The sequence below is a fragment of the Rhinopithecus roxellana genome, chromosome 21 (genome assembly GCF_007565055.1).
Source record: "Rhinopithecus roxellana isolate Shanxi Qingling chromosome 21, ASM756505v1, whole genome shotgun sequence".
Taxonomy (NCBI): domain Eukaryota; kingdom Metazoa; phylum Chordata; class Mammalia; order Primates; family Cercopithecidae; genus Rhinopithecus; species Rhinopithecus roxellana.
In genome coordinates, this window is record NC_044569.1 from 22437998 (window position 1) to 22465734 (window position 27737).

General features: G+C 46.2%; 1 long non-coding RNA gene across 1 annotated transcript; it reads left to right on the forward strand.

The window, feature by feature from the left end:
* The first annotated feature begins 1138 nt into the window (after window positions 1-1138).
* LOC115895478 lies at window positions 1139-27000 on the forward strand. The gene is made up of 3 exons (XR_004055665.1): window positions 1139-1296; window positions 3380-3504; window positions 26370-27000. It is a non-coding gene; the product is annotated as an uncharacterized LOC115895478 (long non-coding RNA).
* The last annotated feature ends 737 nt before the right edge of the window (window positions 27001-27737 follow it).

Genomic DNA, 27737 nt, shown 5'->3' on the forward strand with positions numbered 1-27737 from the left:
CGGGGCGAAGACGGACGGGAGGTGGGCGGTGGGTGGGCAGGGCGAAGGCTGAAGCGAGAAGGACAGCGTGACGTGGGCGATTACCGGAGCGAGGCGTGCGGCGTGTGGGGGCGGTGAAGACAACCCCAGGTGGGCAGTATGCGGGCGGGGGACGGCGTGGGGCGGGGCGACAAGTGCTAGACCGGAGACAGGGGGCGGGGCGGCAAAGGGGGCGGGGCGCGAGGCGGGGCCGGCGGGAGCAGGGCGTGGGGAGGCCACATGGGCGGTGCGGAGGGTGTGCGCCGCGGGGAAGCGCGGGAACCGCGGGAACCGCTCGGTTGCCTGGCACTGCGGAGCTAGGGAACGCGTTTTGTTTAAATGCTGGGAACTGACGTAGTCGGGTTCGCTGCACAAAGCAACGAAGGCATCGAAGCGTGGAGACCTGGGCAGGGCCGCTGTCGGCGGGAGGCTGCGAGGTGTCCCTCTGTTTCCGCCACTGGGCCCTCCAGGTCTTTGCTCCTGCGCCGCCTCCTCCCGGGCACCCAGAGAAAAACCCCAGATTGGGCGTCCTCCCCAGAAGTGGTTTTGCCCCGTCCGCTTCCCCGGAGTCAGCGTGGCCTAGCGGGGAAGCTGCTCCCCCCGGGTGTGGACAGAGAAGTGAGCGCGACCGCAGCGTTGGGGATGTGTGGGCTGTGACGTCCCGAGGCGGCTGCTGTGGTGTGAGACACGTCTGTGTGTATGTGTGGGCGCGTGTGGAGGTGTGCATGTGTATGTGTGCGTATGTGTATATGTATGTACGTGTATGTGTGTGCGCGTATATACGTGTGTGTACGTATCTATTGTATGTGTATGTGTGTATATATTGTCAATCGAAGAAAACGACGAGACAAGTCTCTAATCATTTTAGGAGATTTATTTGCCAAAGTTAAGGACGCACCCAGGAGACAAGTCTATGCCTTTCTCCAAAGATGATTTTGAGGGCTTCAGATTTAAAGGGGAAAGGGCGGAGTATTGAGAAGCATAGATTTTTCACGAAAGGGGGCAGAGGAAAAATGTGGGGAATCTGCATTTTACGTAAGATAACGCAGACAAAGTGGGGTAGGGGAACAATCAGATGGGCTGGGGTGACTGCACCTGTAAAAATAAGCTATCAATTTGCATTGCCATGGTTACGTTTTATTTTTGTTTTTATTTTTTTGAAACGGAGTCTCCCTCTGTCGCCCAGGCTGGAGGGCGTGATGTCCGCTCACTGCAACCTCCACCTTCCGGGTTCAAACAGTTCTCCTGCCTCAGCCTCCTGAGTAGCTGGGATTCCAGGTGAGCGCCACCATACCCTGCTAATTTTTGTGTTTTTAGTAGAGACAGGGTTTCCCCATGTTGGCCAAGCTGGTCTCAAACTCCTGACCTCAAGTGATCCGCCCCCCTTGGCCTGCCAAAGTGCTGGGATTACAGGCGTGAGCCACGGCGCCCGGCCGCCATGGTGAAATTTGAACAGCTCACCAGGAATCTCCTTGTGGGCAAAATATGGGGGAGGCATGTAGCCTTTCATCTTGTAGCCATCTTATTTAGGAACCAAAAGGGGGAGGCAGGTAGGTTTGTGTGAGCCAGTTCCCAGCTTGACTTTTCCCTTTCGCTAAATGAGTTTGGGGTCCCAAAATTTAATTTCCTTTCACATTTCCCCCCTTTTTTTCTTTAAAATCTTTTGGAGAAAAGCATTTTAAAAAGGAATTGGGTTCCTGGCCTCAGGTTGCTGCTTCCTTCTTTTTTCCCACCTGCTGGTTTGTCGTTGCTAGGAGGGTTTATTCCTAGACGCTCAGGTCCTACATCACTAGGAATGCTCATTCCTAGGAGGTCACGTCCCACGAAGATAAAAAACAGGGAGAAAAGGAAAAAAGAAAGAGGAAAAAAAGAAAAATGTATAGGGACCTAGGCCAGACTTACAGCAACAAAAGGAGGGTAAAACTGGAAGCTGGGTCAGGCTATATTACTACCTCCTCAACTACAGCAGTTCTCTGGGCAATCCTTACCCTAGCCCTTTCAGCTACACGTGGGCTGATTTGCAAACATATACCGTAACAACATTATAAGCAAAAACAGGACAGATCAGAAATTATAAGTACCAGGTTCCCCAGAATCCAAACCAACTGCTCAACCAATCAGTGAGGGTTTTGGATCTGACAGGTTGATTATCTGGGTTTTCATATCAGTCATAAGCCAGGTTATGTTCTTCGGTATCTGGAATATACACACAACGTTCTGTTATTATGATGGCGCATGCGCCCCCTTGTGCTGTTAATGTATCTAAAGCCATATGATTTTGCAGCACAGCTTTCCTCATAAGCATGACCCCATTGTTTAGGGCTTTTTGGGTGCAATTTGTTAAGGCTTATGTATCCCATATAACATCTTCAATAGCGATCTGTTGTACAAAGATGGAAGTTAAATGATCATACCATTGGAATACTGAATGTGTCCAATGAGATTGTAAATGAAAAAGGTTTGCTGTTTTTAGCAGGGTCTGCATGACTCATCCTTGTGCCCAAGCATAACCTAGGGAGCATCGTCTCAACCACCCTGGAGGTGACCACGGCCATAAGTTAGTGCCACATAGCCAATATGTCCCATTTGGAGCTAGCCAGTAAATACTTGGTCGCTGCACCCAGTCGGTGGCAGGCTAGGCAGTGTCTCATAATATGATAATGCAGTCACAACATTCTCCAGCTGTCCACCACATATCTCTTCCTACTGTTTGGCCACAGGTCTTGGGTGGGATTTCTTTGCTCCCAGCACAAAGGAGCATTTTGGCTGGTTTGGCCGAACGAAGGGGTGAACCAGATAAATCCATCCCAAGTTTGCATTATTCCATTTTGAAAAGGTCATCGTTTGGGGCATGGTTACCACTTTTAGTTGGGGAAATGCTAAAGTGAGAGCTAATGAGCTGGTCCTTTGCATTGAAAAACTTTTCCCATGTCCCTTGTTTTTAAGGGTGTTTTTATTTATTCATTTATTTTGACATGGAGTCTCACTCCATCGCCCAGGCTGGAGTGCAGTGGCGTGATCTTGGCTCACTGCAACCTCTAACTCCCAGGTTCAAGCAATTATCCCGCCTCAGCCTGCCAAGTAGCTGGGATTACAGGCACGCGCCACCACACCTGGCTAATTTTTGTATTTTTAGTAGAGTCGGGGTTTCACCACGTTGGCCAGGCCTGGTCTGAAACTCCTGATCTCAAATGATCCACCCGCCTCGGCCTCCTAAAATGTTGGGATTACAGGCATGAGCCACTGTGCCTGGCCAAGAGTGTTTTTAATGGGCCGACTATATATATTGTCTTTTGTTATGCCCGCACAAGGAATACCAGACTGTGTTTGTGATGTAATAAATCTTTGGTATTCTATCCAGTCCTGACCTTGGAAGGAGGATACTCACCGTGGGAGGCTGGAGCCACTGGAAAGAGGCATGAGTCCACATATCCAGCAGGTGTTATGTAATCTGTCTGCATAATCCTGAGCCCATTATAGAAACAGGTTTGTTTCATGGGTGGCAGTGGCAAGAAGGTGAAGGGATACATGATTAATAGCAAGGTTTTGAAATTCATCTTAGTTACTAAAGGGTGTTATATCAGACAAGGCAAGTGCCCTGTTCTTCATTAGACGGCAGATGACAGTATATCTAGGGCAATAATTGCAATGGTTATTGTACAGTAAACATAGGCATTTCTTTGTGTACAGGCCTGGTCCTGTGTCTTGGGTTTAAGCAGTCCACAACAGCTGCTGTCTGCTTCTCATCCTGGGTTGAAGGTCAATGTTTAGTGAAATGGAGGCAAAGGTCTTTGGTGGGAGTTACAGTCCACTCAGGAGGTTGGGCCTTAAGATGAGAGATGTGAATCCATGAGTCTACACCCTCTAATTTTATGGGACATAGATTTGTCAATAGTACTTGATATGGGCTCTTCCACTGGGGTTGAAGGGAATTCTTTGTTAGATGGCTTTTCCAATAGACAAAATCTCTGGGTTGCAGATTGTGACCAGGCACCGTATCTTCATGGAGCACACTGTGAAAGGAATTCTTTACCAAATCTTGGCTTTTCTTTAAGACGATAAGTCCCTCACAATATTGCAATATATCTCCCTTGAGAAAAGTTGGGTCATGTTTGTTCCCATACATGTGGGCCTCCATTATTATTTCTTAAGGACACAGGTGTTTTCCAAAAGGGGTGGATTGGAGTTTAAGCAGCACTAAGGGGAGTGCTTTTGTCCAGGGGAGGTGAAATGCCTGGAGGCGAATTTAGCCAGTTGTGCCTCTCCACTAGGCCTGAGGATTGGGGATGGTAGGCACAATGGAAATGTTAAAATATGGGCCAAATTTTACAAATATTTTGAATAACCTGGCCAGTAAAGTGAGTTCCCCTATTGCTGTGACGTTCACAAGGGACTTGCCACAGTGGAATAGTTTTTTCTCGTAGGATTTTCCAACTGCTATGGCTGTTGCTTGCCTGCAGAGAAAGCTTTTTAACCCAATGGGAAAACACGCAGAGCATTACTAAAACATACTTGTAATCTTGAGGTGATAGCAGCCAAATAAAATCAAGCTGCCATACCTCAAAAGGTCCAGCTGGAAGAGGAAAATGACCCTGGACGGCTTTCTTTTATATTTGGGACAAATAACACATCAGGAGTAAAACTTTTGTGCCCCAGTGAAGGGCGGTTTCCAGTGACGCCGTCTCTACCACAGTGAAGGGCGGTTTCCAGTGACGCCGTCTCTACCACAGTGAAGGGCGGTTTCCAGTGACGCCGTCTCTACCACAGTGAAGGGCGGTTTCCAGTGACGCCGTCTCTACCACAGTGAAGGGCGGTTTCCAGTGACGCCGTCTCTACCACAGTGAAGGGCGGTTTCCAGTGACGCCGTCTCTACCACAGTGAAGGGCGGTTTCCAGTGACGCCGTCTCTACCACAGTGAAGGGCGGTTTCCAGTGACGCCGTCTCTACCACAGTGAAGGGCGGTTTCCAGTGACGCCGTCTCTACCACAGTGAAGGGCGGTTTCCAGTGACGCCGTCTCTACCACAGTGAAGGGCGGTTTCCAGTGACGCCGTCTCTACCACAGTGAAGGGCGGTTTCCAGTGACGCCGTCTCTACCACAGTGAAGGGCGGTTTCCAGTGACGCCGTCTCTACCACAGTGAAGGGCGGTTTCCAGTGACGCCGTCTCTACCACAGTGAAGGGCGGTTTCCAGTGACGCCGTCTCTACCACTGTGAAGGGCGGTTTCCAGTGACGCCGTCTCTACCACAGTGAAGGGCGGTTTCCAGTGACGCCGTCTCTACCACAGTGAAGGGCGGTTTCCAGTGACGCCGTCTCTACCACAGTGAAGGGCGGTTTCCAGTGACGCCGTCTCTACCACAGTGAAGGGCGGTTTCCAGTGACGCCGTCTCTACCACAGTGAAGGGCGGTTTCCAGTGACGCCGTCTCTACCACAGTGAAGGGCGGTTTCCAGTGACGCCGTCTCTACCACAGTGAAGGGCGGTTTCCAGTGACGCCGTCTCTACCACAGTGAAGGGCGGTTTCCAGTGACGCCGTCTCTACCACAGTGAAGGGCGGTTTCCAGTGACGCCGTCTCTACCACAGTGAAGGGCGGTTTCCAGTGACGCCGTCTCTACCACAGTGAAGGGCGGTTTCAGGCCAGTGACGCCGTCTCTACCACAGTGAAGGGCGGTTTCCAGTGACGCCGTCTCTACCACAGTGAAGGGCGGTTTCCAGTGACGCCGTCTCTACCACAGTGAAGGGCGGTTTCCAGTGACGCCGTCTCTACCACTGTGAAGGGCGGTTTCCAGTGACGCCGTCTCTACCAGTGAAGGGCGGTTTCCAGTGACGCCGTCTCTACCACAGTGAAGGGCGGTTTCCAGTGACGCCGTCTCTACCACAGTGAAGGGCGGTTTCCAGTGACGCCGTCTCTACCACAGTGAAGGGCGGTTTCCAGTGACGCCGTCTCTACCACAGTGAAGGGCGGTTTCCAGTGACGCCGTCTCTACCACAGTGAAGGGCGGTTTCCAGTGACGCCGTCTCTACCACAGTGAAGGGCGGTTTCCAGTGACGCCGTCTCTACACAGTGAAGGGCGGTTTCCAGTGACGCCGTCTCTACCACAGTGAAGGGCGGTTTCCAGTGACGCCGTCTCTACCACAGTGAAGGGCGGTTTCCAGTGACGCCGTCTCTACCACAGTGAAGGGCGGTTTCCAGTGACGCCGTCTCTACCACAGTGAAGGGCGGTTTCCAGAGACGCCGTCTCTACCACAGTGAAGGGCGGTTTCCAGAGACGCCGTCTCTACCACAGTGAAGGGCGGTTTCCAGTGACGCCGTCTCTACCACAGTGAAGGGCGGTTTCCAGTGACGCCGTCTCTACCACAGTGAAGGGCGGTTTCCAGTGACGCCGTCTCTACCACAGTGAAGGGCGGTTTCCAGTGACGCCGTCTCTACCACAGTGAAGGGCGGTTTCCAGTGACGCCGTCTCTACCACAGTGAAGGGCGGTTTCCAGTGACGCCGTCTCTACCACAGTGAAGGGCGGTTTCCAGTGACGCCGTCTCTACCACAGTGAAGGGCGGTTTCCAGTGACGCCGTCTCTACCACAGTGAAGGGCGGTTTCCAGTGACGCCGTCTCTACCACAGTGAAGGGCGGTTTCCAGTGACGCCGTCTCTACCACAGTGAAGGGCGGTTTCCAGAGACGCCGTCTCTACCACAGTGAAGGGCGGTTTCCAGAGACGCCGTCTCTACCACAGTGAAGGGCGGTTTCCAGAGACGCCGTCTCTACCACAGTGAAGGGCGGTTTCCAGTGACGCCGTCTCTACCACAGTGAAGGGCGGTTTCCAGTGACGCCGTCTCTACCACAGTGAAGGGCGGTTTCCAGTGACGCCGTCTCTACCACAGTGAAGGGCGGTTTCCAGTGACGCCGTCTCTACCACAGTGAAGGGCGGTTTCCAGTGACGCCGTCTCTACCACAGTGAAGGGCGGTTTCCAGTGACGCCGTCTCTACCACAGTGAAGGGCGGTTTCCAGTGACGCCGTCTCTACCACAGTGAAGGGCGGTTTCCAGTGACGCCGTCTCTACCACAGTGAAGGGCGGTTTCCAGTGACGCTGTCTCTACCACAGTGAAGGGCGGTTTCCAGTAATACTGTTTATAGCGGGATATCATTTTATCTGGATTACAATGGGTGAGATTATGGACATATTCCATAAGGGGCACCTGGCACCCCACTGGAATAATGGGTTATTAGGTCCATACCATATTTCAGTTTCGGGAGAAAAGTATCCCCTGACCGTTTCCACGCAGATTTCTCTTTTATAGGAGCTATGCTCTGGGTTTCTTTCACCATGTTTCTAAGTGTTTCGGGTTTTATGGCCATTTCCTGGATCGGGGCTGGTGGCTCGGGGGCTGCTCGTTTAGCTGTGGCATCAGCCGATTGTTACCCGTTCTGTGGTGTCTAATTTTGAGTGATTGGGATTTTTATAATTGCCAAACATTTGGGTTTTAGAATAGCTTCTAACAGCTCTGATACTTACTGTACATTTTTTATGGGTTGGTCTGAGGAGGCTAAATATCCTCTGTCTTTCCATAGCATCCCAAAGTCAAGCAAACTTCAAAAGCATAGCAGCTGTCAGTGTAAATGTTTGCAGCCTTGTATTTTGCCAGTTGACAAGCTTGGGTCAGGGCAATCAACTCGGCCACTTGAGATGATCTGGCTTGGGGAAGAGGACCAGCTTTAATTACCTCTAGTAAGGAAACCACAGCATATCCTGCTCCAAAATTTCCATCCTCTCCTCTTAAATAAGAGCCATCTGTATACCATTCTAGTTTAGCATTATCCAGTGGCATCTCTTGTAGGTCTATCCTGGAGGTGAGAAGTCAGTCAGTCATCAGAACACAGTCACGAGGGGTCTTGTGGGAGGGGCCTGGCAAGAGAGTGGCCGGATTAAGATTATTATACTGGGAAGTAGTAATACTGGAAGATGGTACAAGCAAAATTTGATAAGAAGCTAACGGGTTGACAGACACGTTGAGTATGATGAGAGTTTAGAAGGGTCTCAAGAGAATGTGGCGCAGAAATGGTAAGGGGGGATCCCATAATTATTTCTGCAACAGACTACGGAAGGGCCATGGTTGCTATTGCTCTCACACAAGGAGGCAACCCTCGCGCCACCGGGTCCAGGTGTTGGCTATAATAGCCTAGAGGTCTCTGATGATCACCATGCTTCTGGATCAGTACCCTGGAGGCAGTACCTCCAGTTTCGTGTGTGAAAAGGGAGAAAGGCATTTTGTAGTTTGGGTGCCCTAAGGCTGGGGCATTAGTTAGAATTTCCTTTATTTGTTGTACAGCTGATTGTCCCTCAGGACTCCAGAAGACAGGATCAGGTTGTTTATTTTTTAAGTATGCCTACAGAGTTTGAGTCATAAAGAATTTCGTATCCAGTTTCTACAATAGCCAGCCAGGACCCAAAATGCTCTAAATTGTTTATTAGTGACAAGCATTGGGAAAGCTAAAATTCCTCTCACTCTGTCAGGGTTAATTCTCAGTCCTTTGACTGAGATAATATGCCCCCAAATACTTAACTTGCAGCAAGCATAGCTGAAGTTTGTCTTTGGACACTTTGTGTCCCTTGGTGGCTGTTTGAGTAAATATAGACTATCTTCATGGGAGGAAGATGGTGTGTCTGAACAAAGGAGAAGGTCGTCTACATACTGAATGAGTGTTGAGCCCTGGGGAAAAATTAAATCCTCTAAATCAGCTTTTTTTTTTTTTTTTTTTTTGAGACGGAGTTTTGCTCTTGTTGCCCAGGTTGGAGTGCAATGGCACAATCTCGGCTCACAGCAACCTCCACCTCTCAGCTTCAAGCGAATCTCCTGCCTCAGCCTCCCTAGTAGCTGGGATTACAGGCATGTGCCACTACACCCGGCTAATTTTGTATTTTTTGTAGAGACGGGGTTTCTCCATGTTGGTCAGGCTGGTCTCGAACTCCCAACCTCAGGTGATCCTCCCGCCTCAGCCTCCCAAAGTGCTGGGATTACAGGCATGAGCCACCATGCCCAGCTCTAAATCAGCTTTTAATATTTGAGAAAAGTAAGTGGGACTTTCTGTATACCCTTGAGGCATTACAGTCCACATATATTGCCCTTCTTTCCAAGTAAAGGTAAACCAATACTGGCTGTCTGGATCTATAGGAATACTAAAGAAGGCACGGCAGAGATCTGCAACTGAGAAATACTAGCTGGTAGTAGGTATAGCTGATAGGACATGTGGGTTGGGACTACTGGGTGTCTGGGTATTATGATATTATTGATTGCCCTCAAGTCCTGTACAAATCTCATCCTCTCCCACTTGGTTTCTTTACAGGGAATATAGGGCTCGTGCAGGGAATAGTGAGTCCCCTTTTCAGACAATCTTATAGCGGCGATTCCGTCTATGGCTTCCTCTACAGTATCGTAGAGGATACTGTTGGAGGTTGAGTAGGGGTTTCTTGGTTTCTCGGGTTTATCTCTACCTTAATTGGAGTAGCTGAGAATATTTCCTCTATATCTGTATTTGACTGAGACTGTAAGTGGAAGGGACATCGTTAAGCAAGGGTTCTGCTTCTGGTGTTAACAGGAAAATTGGGGAAGCTAAGAGGAGTTTTGTCATTTCCTACTCTTTATTCCAGTGTCTTCTCTTCTCCCTTAATATTTCTTCTTCTCTCTCTACTTCATTTTCCTGGTCACAAGATGATGTGTTAACATTACTGGTAGTAAATTGTGGTGGTACACTGTCAGGACTTTTTTTTAATGTGGTATTTTTGGTCCTCTGGCTCCAATTCTTAAAAAGAGTTCACCTTTTGATGAAAAAGATATATGATGAAAAAGGCATTATGGGTGTTGAGGAGATCATGGCCCAAAAGATTGACAAGGGACGTAGGGCGTATAAGAAACATGTGGGTCCTACTGAGCATGTCACACTTAGAGCCTGTGGTGGGGGAGCGGAACCCAATGAAACGGGAAGGTATAGGTTTGTACTTAAAACATAAGATTGTTTTACTAGACATACCCACCATGTTAACTTTTTTATTACTCCGAGGAATGGGGTTTCTAAATAAGCTGGGATTTATCAGAGATATAGCCATGCTGTCAATAAAGGCAGTTGTCAGCTCATGGTTATTATATTAATCTCCCCCAATTTTTTTTTTTTGTCAGGGTAGAATATTTGGAGATATAAAACTCCTGTACTTCCTCGGAGCACCCCTAGTCTTCCTGAGTTGCATTTTCCTGCCTTTTCTTTCATGTCAGCCTAAGGCAATCCCTTTTAAGGGGTCCTGGACTTTTACAGCAGCAACAGACTGGGAGGGAAGGGTTCTCAGATCTAGAGAGCTTAAAAATCTTTCTGGGGCTGATAGGTTTAGAAGTTAATTGCCTTAGCTGTACATGCATAAATCTAGCAATCTTCTGTTTTTCCTTTTTTATCATAGTGTGGGATAATTGGTCAGGTAAGTTAACTAGTTCATTAGTTCTAGCTATGGCCCAATTTATCATGTGGCATTTTACAAGCATGGCTAAATCATCATCTAGTCTGTTTAATAAATTTGCATTTAATAATGTATCATTTTTATTGTTTTCAAAAAAATCAGCTGACATCCCACAATATTGTCTAAAAGTTTTATCAAAACGTGAAACAATGTAAAACAAATGCATTTGGGTTCTGGCAGCATTGCTGGATTTTTTTCCAATCTACAACCCTTTGGAACACTGAAGGAATACTATTTAACAGTCATTGCTCCTTCCTATGCATCTTTACGCCTGTCTTCTGGATTTGGTGGGGGCTGGTTGTTGTGTCTATACTGGGCATTCAGGGTTCAAATCTCTTACAGGGTCTGACCCTTGTGCTTTTTCTAGCTGTTCTTTCACTGTAGCTTCTGAGACCAATGTGGACCAGCTGATAAAGGTCTGAATGACCTGGGTCCTGGGTTCTAATAATGAGCTCAAACTCTTGGGCAAACCTGATTGGATCTTTCTGGGGGTCAGGAAATTCTTTATGCCTCATAATTCAGCCTTTGACCAAGGTTGGTAGACAATCGCTGGGGCTCCCCTACCTGTCACCAGTTGTTCCCAGAATGGGGCGATCATGAGAGAAGTCCCTGCAGGGTCCCCTTTTCCACATCTTCCAGGTGAGACGCTGCCACTGGGGCTGTCGGGGAATCAGCAGCAGCTGGGGCCCTTGAAGTCCGAGTCCTGACTGCCTTGTTGGGCGAGTGTTAAACATGCAGGAGAAAAGTGGGACAGATCTGGTCTGGGGAAGTTCAGAGAGGTCAGGGTAGAGTGGAAGTGTAGGTGGAGTTGCCAGCTAGGAATAAGGGATTTCAAGGATTTCTTTAAGAGAGGGGAAAAGATTAGCGGGTTCTTGATTAGCATTTCTAAGTTGCTTGTTTGCCTCCTATAGGGAGATGAGGTGGTCTTCACTCCTTTTGCTACTCTCCAGATACCACTGAAAAGAACTCTCCCATTCTGGTTGCTTATTTGTTGTGCCTGCATTTTCCACCCTAGTTCTCAGTTACACTAATTCGGGCATCTCAAAAGATCCCCATTTAGGTCATTGAACTTAGAATCTGCTTTAGTTATAGCGGTCCACTTATTTAAATATTTGCATGATAATTTGCCGTATTTTGCATATAGCCGGCCAGAGTTTCTAAAGTGGGGATTTTGTGTTCTGCAGCTGCTGGGGTCTTAGAGGACTTGTTCCCCATAATTTAGAGCTCCTCTACAGATTTGATGAAGTCAGGACATGTGTCCGCCCCAAAATGTGCTGCTTGCAGACCTAGCTTTTCCAGGCTGTTACCTCCTGAACCGGTTTGGTCTACCCCTGTCACGGCTACCTGGCACAGGTGTGTCAGGGGCTCAAGTTGCAGGAGGGGTCGGTTCCTTATATGCACCTGCTGGCTGAGATGAGACCCTAAATATACTCTTCTGAAAGAGGAAACCTATTTGGAGCTGCTGCACGTCTTAGGGAGTGTTTCTCCCGGACACCCTCAGGTGATTCTCAGTTGCTTGAGAATGCCCTGAGAGGCTGAGGGGAGCAAGGTGCTCTATTTCTTCAGCATGGAAGATTCCACACTCATGAGCCAGAGGATTCAGAGTTGGTCAGATCTGATCGGGAAAGAACCGAAACAGATACACATACACGCACACACAAAGCAGAGACAAGCAACAAAAATAGTTAAGCAAAACTAACAATGATCCATAAAATATACAGTTTCTGAGCACTCCAGGTATAAGTTGGAAGTTAGCACCAGCTGGTTGTTAGTGCTAATTTTCGTCATTTAAATTTGCAAGACAGAATTCCAAACCAGTTTCTCACCCAGGGATGGGGCCCAAGCTGGAGAGTGCTCTCTGCCAATGCAGAAGCAGATGAACTCATCTTCCATGATGGAAGCCAGTGGAGAAACTCCCACAAAAAGGGAATTTTTTTTTTTAACAGCAAATAAACCTCAGACCCCCTCCCCCCAACTGAGAAACATTGGAAGATCAGGGATCCCTGGAGGAAAGAGGTCCCAGACTTCAGCAGATTGTCCTGTTGGTTCGGGCTACAAGGTGCCCGAGCCAGTACCAAGTACTGAAAGGCAAAACTGCCCCAGGCCCGGCCACTTTCACTCAGGTCCCTTTGTGGTTACCAGATGTCAATCAAAAAAAGTAACAAGACAAATCTCAATCATTTTAGATTTATTTGCCAAAGTTAAGGATGTGCCCAGGAGACAGGCCTATGCCTTTCTCCAAAGATGACTTTGAGGGCTCCAAATTTAAAGGGGAAAGGGTGGGATATTGAGAAGCACAGAATGCTGAGATCTTGCTGGGTAAAGTTAGTGTCTTAGGAATGTAATTCAAAAAGGTACTGTTTTTGTAACTTCCTAGAAGCAGGGAATTCAATATTTTAGTCTGAATTTTTACCTAGTAAGGTCTCTTCTATCCCTCAATAATAAATATTCATGGTAACATATGGGAGGATATTTCAACCTGAGTGAATATCCTCTTCTCCATTTGGTTCTTTTTTTCCTCATATAAAAGTTCAGCATTGTTCAATAACTTTAAACAGTTCCTTTATAAGACAAGGTAATTTTCTTATGCTGGTTGCATGGGGGGTGGGGGGGTGGGAAGCATGCTATGGAGACATCCTATCAAACCCCAAACCTCTCTAACTTTGCCTGAAAAGAATTTGGAGTCAAGAGTTTTTACCTAACATTTGCAATCCTACGGCGCCACCTAGTGGAATAGGATTTTCCGCCGTGGGTAGCCCTGTCAGCCCTGTTCGCCACACTTCTGGTTTCCTAATTATTTTTCCTTTTACATCCCTCTGTCAGTGATCAAGCAATATGTCCTGTTTGTAAACAAAAAAACTCCACTTTCAACTGCCAGGAGGAAGCTATCCTAATAAAACAAGTTTTAGCTTCAATACCATCCCCATCAAAGGAAGGGCAGCCATTCAGTTCTCATGTTCTTTTAAGGTGCCTGTTCTGCATTCAACGACGTTGGGATTTAAACAAAAAAGAATTCTGCATTTGAAGTTAATCAGTCCCATTCTGTGGGATTCCAGTTTTTCACTGGGGCCATAGCAAGGGAAGCCAAATAGGGCATTAAAACACTTTCTCCATTAAAGAGTCTTGCCCAAGTCCAACTACTACATAATCTCTCCCAGGCCTATTGGATACCTTGGGAGGCTTTGGGCTGAGTGGGTCTAAGAATCCAACAGGGCAGAAAGCTAGGGTCTTGCACAGGTAAGTGTGACTAGTCCTGCCTACTACCTCCTCCGGATCCATGAGTAAAGGTCACACTTGTATCCATGGGGTGGCACCTATAATGGTTGCCAGGACCCAGAGGAGAGGAGGAAAGAGGAGACAGGCAAAAGGGCAACGCCTTTTCTCTATTTCCTTCCACCCTTGGTCACGCCAAAGGGAGGAAGGGGACTAAGGAATGCCTTGTCTCCCACTCTTTCTAGATGGGTACCAAACCATCTGCATTCTGTACTCCCCTTGAGTGCATTCTAAATCACTGGAACTCCTTTAACCCTAAGACTCTAAAGAGAAAGTGGTGTATATTCTATTACACAGGGCGTGGCCTTGTTACCTTCTTGGGAACAAACAAACCTGGCCTGAGGAAAGTCTTGGTTTCTATACTATCAACAACTAAAACTTTCCTGTAGGCAAAAGGGCAAATGGTCCAAGGTTCCCAGTGTAAAAGTTTTCTTTGCCTTGCAAGATAACCTAAATCTTTATAAGCATTGTACAGTTAACCCTACCCTCTTGGCAGCCACGTCAGGCAAGCCTGCAAAGGATGGTTCCCCAGAGTCAAGAAAACAAACCCTTGGAGAACCCTCAAACACAACTTCTGGGTGCCCTACGTGCCCCACAATAGCCGGATCATTCGCTCCTCTGGTAGTGCCCCTCAAGAAACTCCCACCTTTGCTGTTGCCCCTGCAGGAAATGGCCAATGGTGCTACTAGGGTTCAAGTTTCCTGCTCATTGCAGGACCTTAAACAAATAAAGGGGAACCTGGGGAGGTTCTCTAATAACCCTAATTAATATATAGAGGCTTTCCAAAATTTAATCCAAGTGTTTAATCTAACTTAAAAAGATGCTATGCTACTTTTAAGCCAAAACCCAACTGTTGGAGGGGGGAAAAGCAGTCTTACAGGCAGCAGAAACATTTGGAGATAACCACATCTATAACTAGTCTAAAAGTCTTAAAGGAAGAAGTCTAAAAGAAAGAAGGGTGAGCAGATAGCAAAACCTCCATTCCCAATAGGGAGGGAGGCAGTACCCCTTGAAAATTCCAATTGGAATCCCAACAATTCTATAAATGAGCAGGGGGGGGGGAAATGCTTTCTGATGTGCATACGAAAAGGCTTACAAAACACCTCCCTACCTCCTGATTCTATTAACAGACAGTTAATGTTAAAAAACAAATTTATTACTCAGGCAGCCCCTAATATCAAAAGAAAGTTGCAAAAACTGGCCACAGGTTCAAATAGAACCTCTTCTAAAGAACCTCTTCAAAGTGGCTATTTCAGTCTTTTACAATAAAACCCTGGAGGAGGCCCAGGAGAAGGAGAGGAACTATAAGACAAAAACAGGTTTTAGTGGCTGCATTACAGGCCTATAAAATCCAGAACCCTCAAGGTGCATCTGCTAATTGCTACCAATGTGGCAAACCAAGGTACTTCAAAAGGGATTGCCCAGACATCAAGAAGCAGCCACCTCAAGCCTGTCCAGCCTGTGGTGGAAACCACTGGACGTCAAACTGTTCCCAGAGACATAGGTCACTGGGTCCAGAACCAGTCTCCCAAGTAGACTAATGGGTCCCAGGGATCAATTCCCTGGCTCCAGTGGTTCTGACTGCCAGTTACTACCCAGGAGCCCTGGGTAATTCTGAAGGCAGAAGGGAGAATAAAATTCAGGCAGAGGTGATTTCAGATGAAGATGAGGAATTTGTAGGGAACTGGAGCAAAGGTGACTCTTGTTATGTTTTAGCAAAGAGACTGGTGGCATTTTGCCCCTGCCCTAGAGAATTGTGGAACTTTTAACTCAAGAGAGATGATTTAGGGTATCTGGTGGAAGAAATTTCTAAGCAGCAAAGCATTCAAAAAGTGACAGGTGCTGTTAAAAGCATTTTGTTTTAAAAGGGAAACAGTACAAAAGTTCAGAAAATTTGCAGCCTGACAATGAAGTAGAAAAGAAAAAATCCATTTTTTTGAGGAGATATTCAAGCTGGCTACAGAAATCTGCATAAGTAACAAGGAGCCAAATGTTAGTCCTCAAGACAATGGGGAAAATGTCTCCAGGGCATGTCATAGGTCTTCATGGTGGCCCCTCCCATCACAGACCCAGAAGCCTAGGAGGAAAAAATGGTTTTGAGGGCTGGGCCCAGGGTCTCCTTGCTGTGTGCAGGCCTAGGGACTTGGTGCCCTGTGTCCCAGCCACTCCAGCTGTGGCAGAAAGGGGCCAACATACAGCTTGGGCTGTGACTTCAGAGGCCAGAAGCCACAAACCTTGGCAGTTTCCATGTGGTGTTGAGCCAATGAGCACACAGAAGTCAAGAACTGAAGTCTGGGAACCTCTGCCTAGATTTCAAAAGATGTATGGAAATGCGTGGATGCCCAGAAAAAAGTTTGCCACAGGGGCAGGGTCCTCATGGAGAACCTCTGCTAGGGCATCAGATCTTGTGAGATTTATTCACTACCAGGAGAAAAGTATGGGGAAAAACTGCCCCCATGATTCAGTTATCTCCAGATCCCTCCCAAAACACATGGAAATTATGAGAGCTATAATTCAAGATGAGATTTGGGAGGGGACACAGCCAAACAATACCATTCCATCCCTGGCCCCTCCCAAACCTCATGTCCTCATATTTCAAAAGCAATCATGCCTTCCCAGCAGTCCCCCAGAGTCCTTTTAGCATTAACTCAAAAGTCCACAGTCCAAAGTCTCAGCTGCGACACAGCAAGTCCCTTCTGCCTATGAGTCTGTAAAATCAAAAGTAAGTTAGTTACTTCCTAGATACAATGGGGGTATAGTGATTGGGTAAATACAGCCATTCGAAATTAGAGAAATTAGCCAAAACGAAGGGACTAAAAGCCCATGCAAGTCTGAAATCCAGTGGGGCAGTCATTAAACCTTGAAGTTCCAAAATGATCTCCTTTGACACCATGTCTCACATCCAGGTCACACTGATACAAAAGTGGACTTCCATGACCTTGGGCTCTGCCCTGTGGCTTTGCAGGGTATACCCCACTCTTGGCTGCTTTCATAGGCCAGAGTTGAGTGTCTGTGGCTCTTCCAGGGCCATAGAGCAAGCTGTTGATGGATCTACCAGTCTGGGGTCTGGAGGACAGTGGCCCTTTTCTCACAACTCCACTAGGCAGTGCCCTAGTGAGGACTCTGTGTGGGGGCTTAAACCTCACATTTTTCTTCTGCACTGCCCTAGCAGAGGTTCTCCATAAGGGCCCTATCCCTGCAGCAAACTCCTGCCTGGACATCCAGGCATTTCCATACATCCTCTGAAATCTAGGCAGAGGTTCCCAAACCTCAATTCTTGACCTCTGTGCACCCAGAGGCTCCACATCACATGGAAGCTGCCAAGGCTTAGGGCTTTCATTCTTTGAAGCCACAACCCAAGCTGTACCTTGGCCCCTTTTAGCCACGGCTGGAGTGGCTGGGACACAGGGCACCAAGTCCTTACCTAGACTGCACACAGCAGGGGGGCCCTGGGCCAGGCACAAAAAAGAAAAAACTTTTTTCCTACTAGGCCTCCAGGCCTGTGATGGGAGGGGCCACGAATGTCTCTGACATACCCTAGAGACATTTTCTCATTGTCTTGGTGACTAACGTTTGGCTCCTTGCTCACGCCTGTAATTCCAGCACTTTGGGAGGCCGAGGCAGGCAGATCACTTGAGGTCAGGAGTTCGAGTCCATCATGGCCAACATGGTGAAACCCTGTCTCTACTAAAAATATAAAAATCAGCTGGGAGTGGAGTCGGGCATCTGTAATCCCAGCCACTCAGGAGGCTGAGGCAGGAGAATCGCTTGAACCCAGGAGGGGAGGTCGCGGTGAGCTGAGATCATGGCCACTGCATTCCAGCCTGGGTGACAGAGGGAGACTCCATCTCAAACAAACAAAAAATTTGACTCCTTATGACTTATGCAAATTTCTGCAACTGGCTTGAATTTCTCCACAGAAAATGGGTTTTCCCTTTTTTTTTTTCATGAGACGGAGTCTTGCTCTGTCACCCAGGCTGGAATGCAGTGGTGCGATCTTGGCTCACTGGAAGCTCCGCCTCCCAGGTTCACGCCATTCTCCTGCCTCAGCCTCCCAAGTAGTTGGGACTACAGGCGCCTGCCACTGTGCCCGGCTAATTTTTTGTATTTCTTAGTAGAGACAAGGTTTCACCATGGTCTCGATCTCCTGACCTCATGATCCGTCCACCTTGGCCTCCCAAAGTGCTGGGATTACAGGTGTGAGTTACCGCACCCAGCTGGGTTTTCCTTTTCTATCTCATCATCAGACTACAAATTTTCTGAACTTTTACACCCTGTTTTTCTTCAAAAACTTAATCCTTTTAACAGCACCCAAGCCACCTCTTGAATGCTTTTCTTTGCTTAGAAATTTCCTGCCAGATACCTAAATCATCTCCCTCAAGTTCGAAGTTTCACAGATGTCTAGGGCAAGGGCAAAATGCCAGCAGTCTCTTTGCTGAAACATAGCAAGAGTCACCTTTATTCTAGTTCCCAACAAGTTCCTTATCTCCATCTGAGACCACCTCAGCCTGGATTTCATTGTCCACGTCATTATCAGCATTTTGGTCAAATCCATTCAACAATCTCTAGGGAGTTCCAAACTTTCCCACATTTTCCTGTCTTCTTCTGAACCCTCCAAACTGTTCCAACCTCTACCTGTTACTCAGTTCCAAAGTTACTTCCACATTTTTGGGTATATTTACAACAACACCTCACTCTACTGGTACCAATTTACTGTATTACTCCGTTTTCACACTACTGATAAAGACATACCCAAGACTGGGTAATTTATCAAGAAAAAGAGGTTTAATGGACTCACAGTTTCACATGACTGGGGAGACCTCACAACCATGGTGCAAGGGGAAAGGCACATCTTACATGACAGCAGACGAGAGAATGAGAGCCAAGCAAAAGGGGTTTCCCTTATAAAGTCATCAGATCTCATGAGACTGACTCACTACCACGAGAACAGTGTGGGAGACTCTGCCCCCATGATTCAGTTATCTCCCACTGGGTCCCTCCCACAACATGTGAGAATTATGGGAGCTACAATTTCAGATAAGATGTGGGTGGGACACAGCCAAACCTTATCATGTTTTTAAGCATTTTGGGTTTTATGGGCATTTCCTGGATTGGGGCTGGTTCAAATGCTGCTCTTTTAGCTGTGGTGTCAGCCAGTTGGTTACCCTGACCTTCTCCTGTTGTTTAATTTACAGTGATGTGGGATTTTTATGGTTGCCAACTATTTTGGTTTTTGAATAGGTTTTTTTTTTTTTGAGATGGAGTCTCACTCTTGTCACCCAGGCTGGAGTGCAGTGGCACAATCTCAGCTCACTGCAACCTCCACCTCCCAGGTACAAGCAATTCTCCTGCCTCAGCCTCCCAAGTAGCTGGGATTACAGGCACCCGCCACCACACCCGGCCAATTTTTGTATTTTTAGTAGAGATGGGGTTTCACCATGTCGGCCAGGCTGGTCTTGAACTCCTGACCTCATGTGAGGAAACCACAGCATATCCTGCTCCAAAATTTCCATCCTCTCCTCTTAAATAAGAGCCATCTGTATACCATTCTAGTTTAGCATTATCCAGTGGCATCTCTTGTAGGTCTATCCTGGAGGTGAGAAGTCAGTCAGTCATCAGAACACAGTCACGAGGGGTCTTGTGGGAGGGGCCTGGCAAGAGAGTGGCCGGATTAAGATTATTATACTGGGAAGTAGTAATACTGGAAGATGGTACAAGCAAAATTTGATAAGAAGCTAACGGGTTGACAGACACGTTGAGTATGATGAGAGTTTAGAAGGGTCTCAAGAGAATGTGGCGCAGAAATGGTAAGGGGGGATCCCATAATTATTTCTGCAACAGACTACGGAAGGGCCATGGTTGCTATTGCTCTCACACAAGGAGGCAACCCTCGCGCCACCGGGTCCAGGTGTTGGCTATAATAGCCTAGAGGTCTCTGATGATCACCATGCTTCTGGATCAGTACCCTGGAGGCAGTACCTCCAGTTTCGTGTGTGAAAAGGGAGAAAGGCATTTTGTAGTTTGGGTGCCCTAAGGCTGGGGCATTAGTTAGAATTTCCTTTATTTGTTGTACAGCTGATTGTCCCTCAGGACTCCAGAAGACAGGATCAGGTTGTTCATTTTTTAGGTATGCATACAGAGATTGAGCCATAAGGAAGAAATTTGGTATCCAGTTTTTGTTTGTTTGTTTTTGAGATGGAGTCTTGCTCTGTCGCTCAGGCTGGAGTACAGTGGTGCAATCCCAGTTCACTGCAAGCTCCACCTCCTGGGTCCACACCATTCTCCTGCCTCAGCCTCCTGAGTAGCTGGGACTACAGGCGCCCACCACCATGCCTGGCTAGTTTGTTTGTATTTTTAGTAGAGACGGGGTTTCACTGTGTTAGCCAAGATGGTTTTAATCTCCTGACCTCGTGATCCGCTCACCTCAGCCTCCCAAAGTGCTGGGATTACAGGCGTGAGCCACTGCATCCAGCCACTGGTATCCAGTTTCTACAATAGCCAGGCAGGACCCAGAATCCTCTAAGTTGTTTGTGACAGGCATTGGGAAAGCTAAAATTCCTCTCACTCTGTCAGGGTTAATTCTCAGTCCTTTGACTGAGATAATATGCCCCCAAATACTTAACTTGCAGCAAGCATAGCTGAAGTTTGTCTTTGGACACTTTGTGTCCCTTGGTGGCTGTTTGAGTAAATATAGACTATCTTCATGGGAGGAAGATGGTGTGTCTGAACAAAGGAGAAGGTCGTCTACATACTGAATGAGTGTTGAGCCCTGGGGAAAAATTAAATCCTCTAAATCAGCTTTTAATATTTGGAAAAAGTAAGTGGGACTTTCTGTATACCCTTGATTCATTACAGTCCACATATATTGTGCTTCTTTCCAAGTAAAGGTAAACCAATACCAGCTGTCTGGATCTATACGAGTATTAAAGAAGGCACGGCAGAGATCTGCCACTGAGAAATACTGGCTGGTAGTGGGTATAGCTGATAGGACTTGTGGGTTGGGGATTATTGGGTGTCTGGGTATTACGATATTACCTACTGTCCCCAAGTCCTGTACAAATGTCCATCCCCTCTGGCTTGTTTATTTTTGTTTTTACAGGGAATATAGGGCTGTTGCAGGGGCTTGTGCAGGGAATAGTGAGTCTTCTTCTCAGTTAATCTTGTATGGTAGGGGCGATTCCATCTGTAACTTCCCGTCAGAGGATACTGTTTAAGGTTGGGGAGGGGTTTCTTTGGGTTTATCGCTACCTTTATTGGAGTGGCTGAGAATATTTTCCCTATATCTGTATTTGACTGAGACTGTAAGTGGGAAGGGACATCCTTAAGCAAATGCTTCACTTCTGGAGTTAACAGGAAGACTGGGAAAGCTAAAAGTTTTACTGTTTTCTGCTCTGTATTCCAATGTTCTCTCTTCTCTTCTAGTATTTCCTTCTCTGTCTCATTTCCCTTTGCCAGTCACAAGATGGTGTCTTAATATTACTAGTACTAAATCGTGGTGCATTGTCAGGACTTGTTTTTTCTTTTCGAGATGGAGCTGTCAGCCAGGCTGAAGTTCAATGGCACAACTTTGGCTTACTGCAACCTCCGCCTCCTGAGTTCAAGTGATTTTCCTGCCTCAGCCTCCCAAGTAGCTGGGATTACAGGCATGCGCTACCACACCCAGCTAATTTTTGTATTTTCACTAAAGACGAGGTTTCACCATGTTGGCCTGGCTGATCTCCTAACCTCATGTGAGCCACCTGCGTCGGCCTCCCAAAGTGCTGGGGTTACAGGCATGAGCGACTGTGTCTGGCTGTCAGGATGTTTTTTAATTTGATATTGTTAGTTCCTGGCTCCAATTCTAGAAAAAGTTCACCTTTTGATGAAAAAGAGATAAGAGCATTATGGATGTTGAGGAGATCACAGCCCAAAAGACTGACAGGGGCTGCAGGCACATTAGAAACACAAGGGACCAATTGAGCGTGTCACACTTGGAGCCCAGGGCGGGGGATCTGAACCCAAAGAAACGGGAAGGTTTAGGTTTAGACTTAAAACATGAGATAGTTTTATAGACACACCACCATGTTCATTCTTTCCTTACTCTGAGGTACGAGGTTTCTAAATTAGGTGGGATTTATAATAGATATAGCCACTGCCTGTGTCAATTCAGGCAGTTGTAAGCTCATGGTTTACCATTATATTAATAATGATAAATGTTTTTTATAATATATATAATGTAAAACATAATATCTATAATAAAGATAAACATATTAATCTCTCCCAATTTGCCAGGGTAGAATATTTGGAGCAGTGAAACCCCTGTACTTCCTGGGAGCATCCCTAGTCTTCCTGAGTTGCATTTTCTTGCCTTTTCTTTCATTTCAGCCTAATGCAATCCCTGTTAAGGTGTCCTGGTCTTTTACAGTAGTAACAGACTGGGAGGGAAGAGTCCTCAGACCTAAGAGCTTAAAATCTTTCTGGGCCTGAGATGTTTGAAAAATTAATTGCTTTAACTGTAATGCATAACTTGGGCCATCTTTAGTTTTTCCTTTTTATCACAGTGCAGGATAATTGGTCAGCTAAGTTAACTAGTTCATTAGTTCTGGCTGTGGCCCAATTTATCATGTTGCATTTTATAAGGGTGGCTAAATCATCACCTAGTCTAAGAAATTTGCATTTAATAATGTAGCATTTTTATTGTTTTCATAGCTATCAGCTGACATCCCACAATATTGTCTAAAAGTTTTATCAAAACGTGTGAAATAATCTAAAACTGATTCATTTGGGTTCTGGCAGCATTGTTGGATTTTATTCCAATCCGCAACCCTTTGGGACACTGAAGGAATGATATTTAACAGAACAGTAGTTAGTTCCTGAGCATCTTTGCACCTGTCTTCAGGATTTTGGGAGGCTGGTTCATTTGGTCTTCCTGGCCCTTTAGGGGTCGGGTCTGCTACAATGTCTGACCACTGTGTTTTTCCAGCCACTTAGCTTTAGCTTCTGAGACCAGTATGTGGACCAGCTGATAAAGGTCTGAATGACTTGGGTCATAGGTTCTGATAATGAGCTCAAACTCTTGAGCAAACCCAATTGGATCTTACGGGAGGCAGGAAATTCTTTGTGCTTCGCAACTCAGCCGTTGACCAGGGTTCATAGACAATCACAGGGGTTCCCCTAACTGTTAACGGTTGTTCCCGAAACAGGTTGCTCATGAGAGAAGTCCCTATGGTGTCCCCCTTTTCCACATCTTCCAGATGAGAGGCTGCCACTGGGGTTACCAGAGAATCGGCAGGAAGTAGGGTCTTGGAAGTTAAGAGTCTCTACTGCTTTTGGCAGGCAAGGAGGAGAATATGGTAGATTGGAACCTGAAGGAAAAGGAGGGGAGAGGTCTGATCCAGGAAGTTCAGAGGGGTAAGGGTAGAGTGGGGGTGTAGGTGGAGGTAGGGGAGACACTAAGGGGGAAGGGATTTGGAGGATTTCTTTAAGAGAGAGAAAAGATTATAGAGAGTTCTTAATTGGCAGTTTAAGTTATTCGTTGCCTTCCTGTAGCTACTTTACAATTAAGAGTTCTTAATTGGCAGTTTAAGTTATTTGTTGGCTTCCTGTAGCTACTTTCATGGTACCTAGAGAGTAGCAAGTGGGGGGAGAGATCCTTTAGGTATGCATAGAGAGATTTGGTACTCTCTAGGTACCATGAAAGTAGCTCTCCCATTCTGGTTTCTTAGTTTTTGTGCCCACGTTTTCCATTCTGGTTTGCGGGCACACTAAATTGGGCATTTCAAAAGATCCCCATTTAGGCCTTTGTAACTTGGAATCTACTTTGGTTATAGTGGTCCACTTGGTTAAATATTTGCATGACGATTTGCCATAAGTATTTTGCGTGTACCCTGCCAGAGTTTCTAAAGGTGGAACTTCATGTTCCTCAGCTGCTGGGGTTTTAGCTAATTTAGAGGCCTCATTCCCTATAATTTAAGGTTCCCCTTCAGATTCAATCAAGTTGGGAAGTGTGTGAGACCCAAAGTGTGTTGCTTGGGGACCTGGCTTTTCAGGGCCATTATTCGTTGAATCTGTTCAGTTCACCCTTGTCACGGCTACCTGGTAAAGTGTGTCAGGGGCTCCAGGTGTGGGAGGGGTCAGCTCCTTATATGCACCCACCAGATGAGATTAGACCTTAAGTATGTTCTTCTGAGGGGAAACCAGATGAGATTAGACCTTAAGTACGTTCTTCTGAGGGAACCAGATAAGATTAGACCTTAAGTACTTTCTTCTGAGGGAACCAGATGAGATTAGACCTTAAGTACTTTCTTCTGAGGGGAAACCAGATGAGATTAGACCTTAAGTACGTTCTTCTGAGGGAACCAGATAAGATTAGACCTTAAGTACTTTCTTCTGAGGGAACCAGATAAGATTAGACCTTAAGTACGTTCTTCTGAGGGAACCAGATAAGATTAAACCTTAAGTACTTTCTTCTGAGGGAACCAGATGCGATTAGACCTTAAGTACGTTCTCCTGAGGGGAACCAGATGAGATTAGACCTTAAATACATTCTTCTGAGGGAAGCAGATGAGATTAGACCTTAAGTACTTTCTTCTGAGGGAACCAGATGAGATTAGACCTTAAGTACGTTCTTCTGAGGGAACCAGATAAGATTAGACCTTAAGTACGTTCTTCTGAGGGAACCAGATGAGATTAGACCTTAAGTACGTTCTCCTGAGGGGAACCAGATGAGATTAGACCTTAAATACATTCTTCTGAGGGAACCAGATGCGATTAGACCTTAAGTACATTCTTCTGAGGGAACCAGATGAGATTAGACCTTAAATACATTCTTCTGAGGGAAACCAGATGAGATTAGACCTTAAGTAGGTTCTTCTGAGGGGAACCAGATGCGATTAGACCTTAAGTATGTTCTCCTGAGGGGAACCAGATGCGATTAGACCTTAAGTATGTTCTCCTGAGGGGAACCAGATGCGATTAGACCTTAAGTATGTTCTCCTGAGGGGAACCGGCTCAAAGCTGCTGCACATCCTAAGGAGCTTTCCTCCCAGACACCCTCACATGATTCTCAGTCCCCTGAGAATGCCCTGAAGGGCTGAGGGGAGTAAAGTGCTCTTATTTCCTTAGAAAATTCCACACTCATAAGCTAGAGGGTTTGGAATTGGTCAAATCCATCGCGGTAAAGGATTGAAACACACACAACCCAACAAGACGGAAACAACAAAGCAGCTAAGCAAAACTAACAGTGATCACACAACTTACGTGATCTCTGAGCACTCAAGTGTGAGCAGAAATTAACAGCAGCAGGTTGTTAATGCTAACTTTACTCATTTAAAAAGAATTTGCAAGACAAAATCCCAAACCAGTTCCTTACCTAGTGATAGGAGCCCAAGTTGAACAGTGCTCTCCACAGATGCAGAAGCAGACAGGCTGCCTTCCTTGATGGAAGCGAGTGGAAACTCCCAGGAAAAAAGGAGTTGTTTTTTTTTTTTTTGAACAGCAAATAAACCTCTGACTCCCAACTGGAAAACACTGGAAGATCAGGGATCCCTGGAGAAAAGAGGTCCCAGACTTCAGCAAATCGTCCTATTGGTTTGGGCTACAAGGTGCCCAGACCAGTGCCAAGCACCAATAGGAGAGCTGCTACAGGCTGGGCCACCTTCACTCAGGTTCCCTTAGTGGTTACCAGATGTCAATCAAGAAAAATGATGAGACCAGTCTCAATCATTTTAGGAGGCTTATTTGCCAAAGGTAAGGACTCGTGCCTGGGAGACGGGTCTATACCTTTCTCCAAAGATGATTTCGAGGGCTCCAAATTTAAAGGGGAAAGGGTGGGATACTGAGAAGTACACAAATTTCAAATAAGAGGAGGGTAGGGGAAAATAGCCATTTTCTTTTCTTCAGTGAATCTGCCTTTTTTTTTTTTAACATAAGATGACAGACAAATGGAGCAGAGGAATCTGCATTATTACATAGGGTAACATAGACAAAACATAACAAAAGGGCAGGGGAACAATCAGATATGCATTTGAATCCGGTAGGCAGGGGATGACTGCACCTGTAAAGATAAGCTATCGATTTACATTACCATGGCGAAATGTTAACAGAAACACCTTAGGGTAGAAATCTTGGAGCTCACCAGGAATTTCCTTGTGGGCAAAATATGGGGGAGGTGTGTAGGTTTTCGTCTTGTAGCCCTCTTATTTAGGAACCAAAAGGGGAGGCAGGTTTGCCTGACCCAGTTCCCAGCTTAACTTTTCCCTTTGGCTTAGTGAGTTTGGGGTGGCAAGATTTACTTTCCTTTCACAGTATGTAAGCCCTGGGTCTGGGGGAGCCCTGGGTCTGGGGCGGCCCTAGGCCTGGGGGTGATGGTTGGGAATCCACCATCTTGTCTCACCACTGCCAGAGACACAGATGTGGCTTCTGTTCATAAGTCCCTATTAAATGTTTCTCTCTAAAGAACTAGATTTGCCAGCCTCTCTCTTTGGCCTCTCAGCTTCCTCTGACTTTGGAGCAGATTTGTATAGGCCTGGCCACTGAGGAACAATCACTAACCATTAGGAAAATGCAAATCAAAACCACAATATCATTTTATACCTACCAGGATGACCATAATACAAGGTTGTGAGAGGAAGGTGTCTGGGATCCCTTCAACCTGCCTCCCATTCTCATCAAAGTCATCCCTCTGCTCACTGAGACAGATGCATAGCTGACTGCCTCCTTTGGAAAGGCTGATCAGAAACTCACAGAATGCAGCTGTTCATCTCTCACCTGTGTGTGACCTGGAGGCCCCCTTCCCGCTTTGAGTCTTCCTGCCCTTGCTTCAAGTTGTCCCGCCTTTCCAGACTGAACCAATGTTCTTCTTACATATGTTGATTGATGTCTCATGTCTCCCTAAAATGTATAAAACGAAGCTGTGCTGCAACCACCTCGGGTGCATGTTATCAGGACCTCCTGGGGCAGTGTCACGGGTGCATCCTCAACCTTGGAAAAATAAACTTTCTAAATTGAGACCTGTCTCAGATTTTCGGGGTTCACGAGGTACATAAATAACAAGTAAGGGCAAGAATGTGGAAAAACTGAAACCCTCATACATTGCTGGTGAGAATGTAAAATGGTGTAGCCACTTTGGAAAACAATTTGGCAATACTTAAAAATGTTAAACAGTTACCACATGAAAACTGAAGTCCACACAAAAGCTTGTACATGAATATTCATAGCAGCATCACTCATAATAGTCAAAAATTGCAAAAAAAACCCAAATGTCAATCAACTGATGGATAAAATGTAGTATATCCATATAATGGAATAGTTTTTAATTTTTTTGTTTTATTTATCTAATGAGATATTCATCAGCAATAAAAAAGAACTAGCTGCTGATGTCTGCTATAATATGGACCTTGAGAACATTGTTCAATGAAAGCAGTCACAAATGACTCCATGTTTTGTGTTTCCATCTATATGAAACGTGTAGAATAGGTAAACCTATAGAGGCAGAAACAGATTCGTGGTTGCCAGGGGCTGAGGGAATGGAAGTGGGAAATGACTGTTTATGGGTATAGGGTTTCTTTTCGGGATGATAACATTCTCCTAAAATTAGATTGTGGTATTGGTTCCACAACACTGAAAAACCACCTCACCTTAAATTGGTGAATTTTATAGTACATGGATTAGATCTCAACAAAAACTTTTATTGAAGAAAAGATTTATCTGGAGATGGAGAGTGGTGATGGTTGCATTAAGTATGAATATACTTACTGTCCTTAAAAATTAAGGTGATAAATCTTGTTATAAATAACAATAAAAAGTGAGTTTCAATAAAGTATTTGGGGACATTTGCGTCTTATGCCTTAGCTTGGAACAACTCTCCTGTGAATAAAATGCTTGTGATGTGTTAAGCAACTGTGTTTATATCTGACATGAGTGACTTCCAATATGACGGTAAGGAATTTTTTAGAAGTCAATAGCCTGA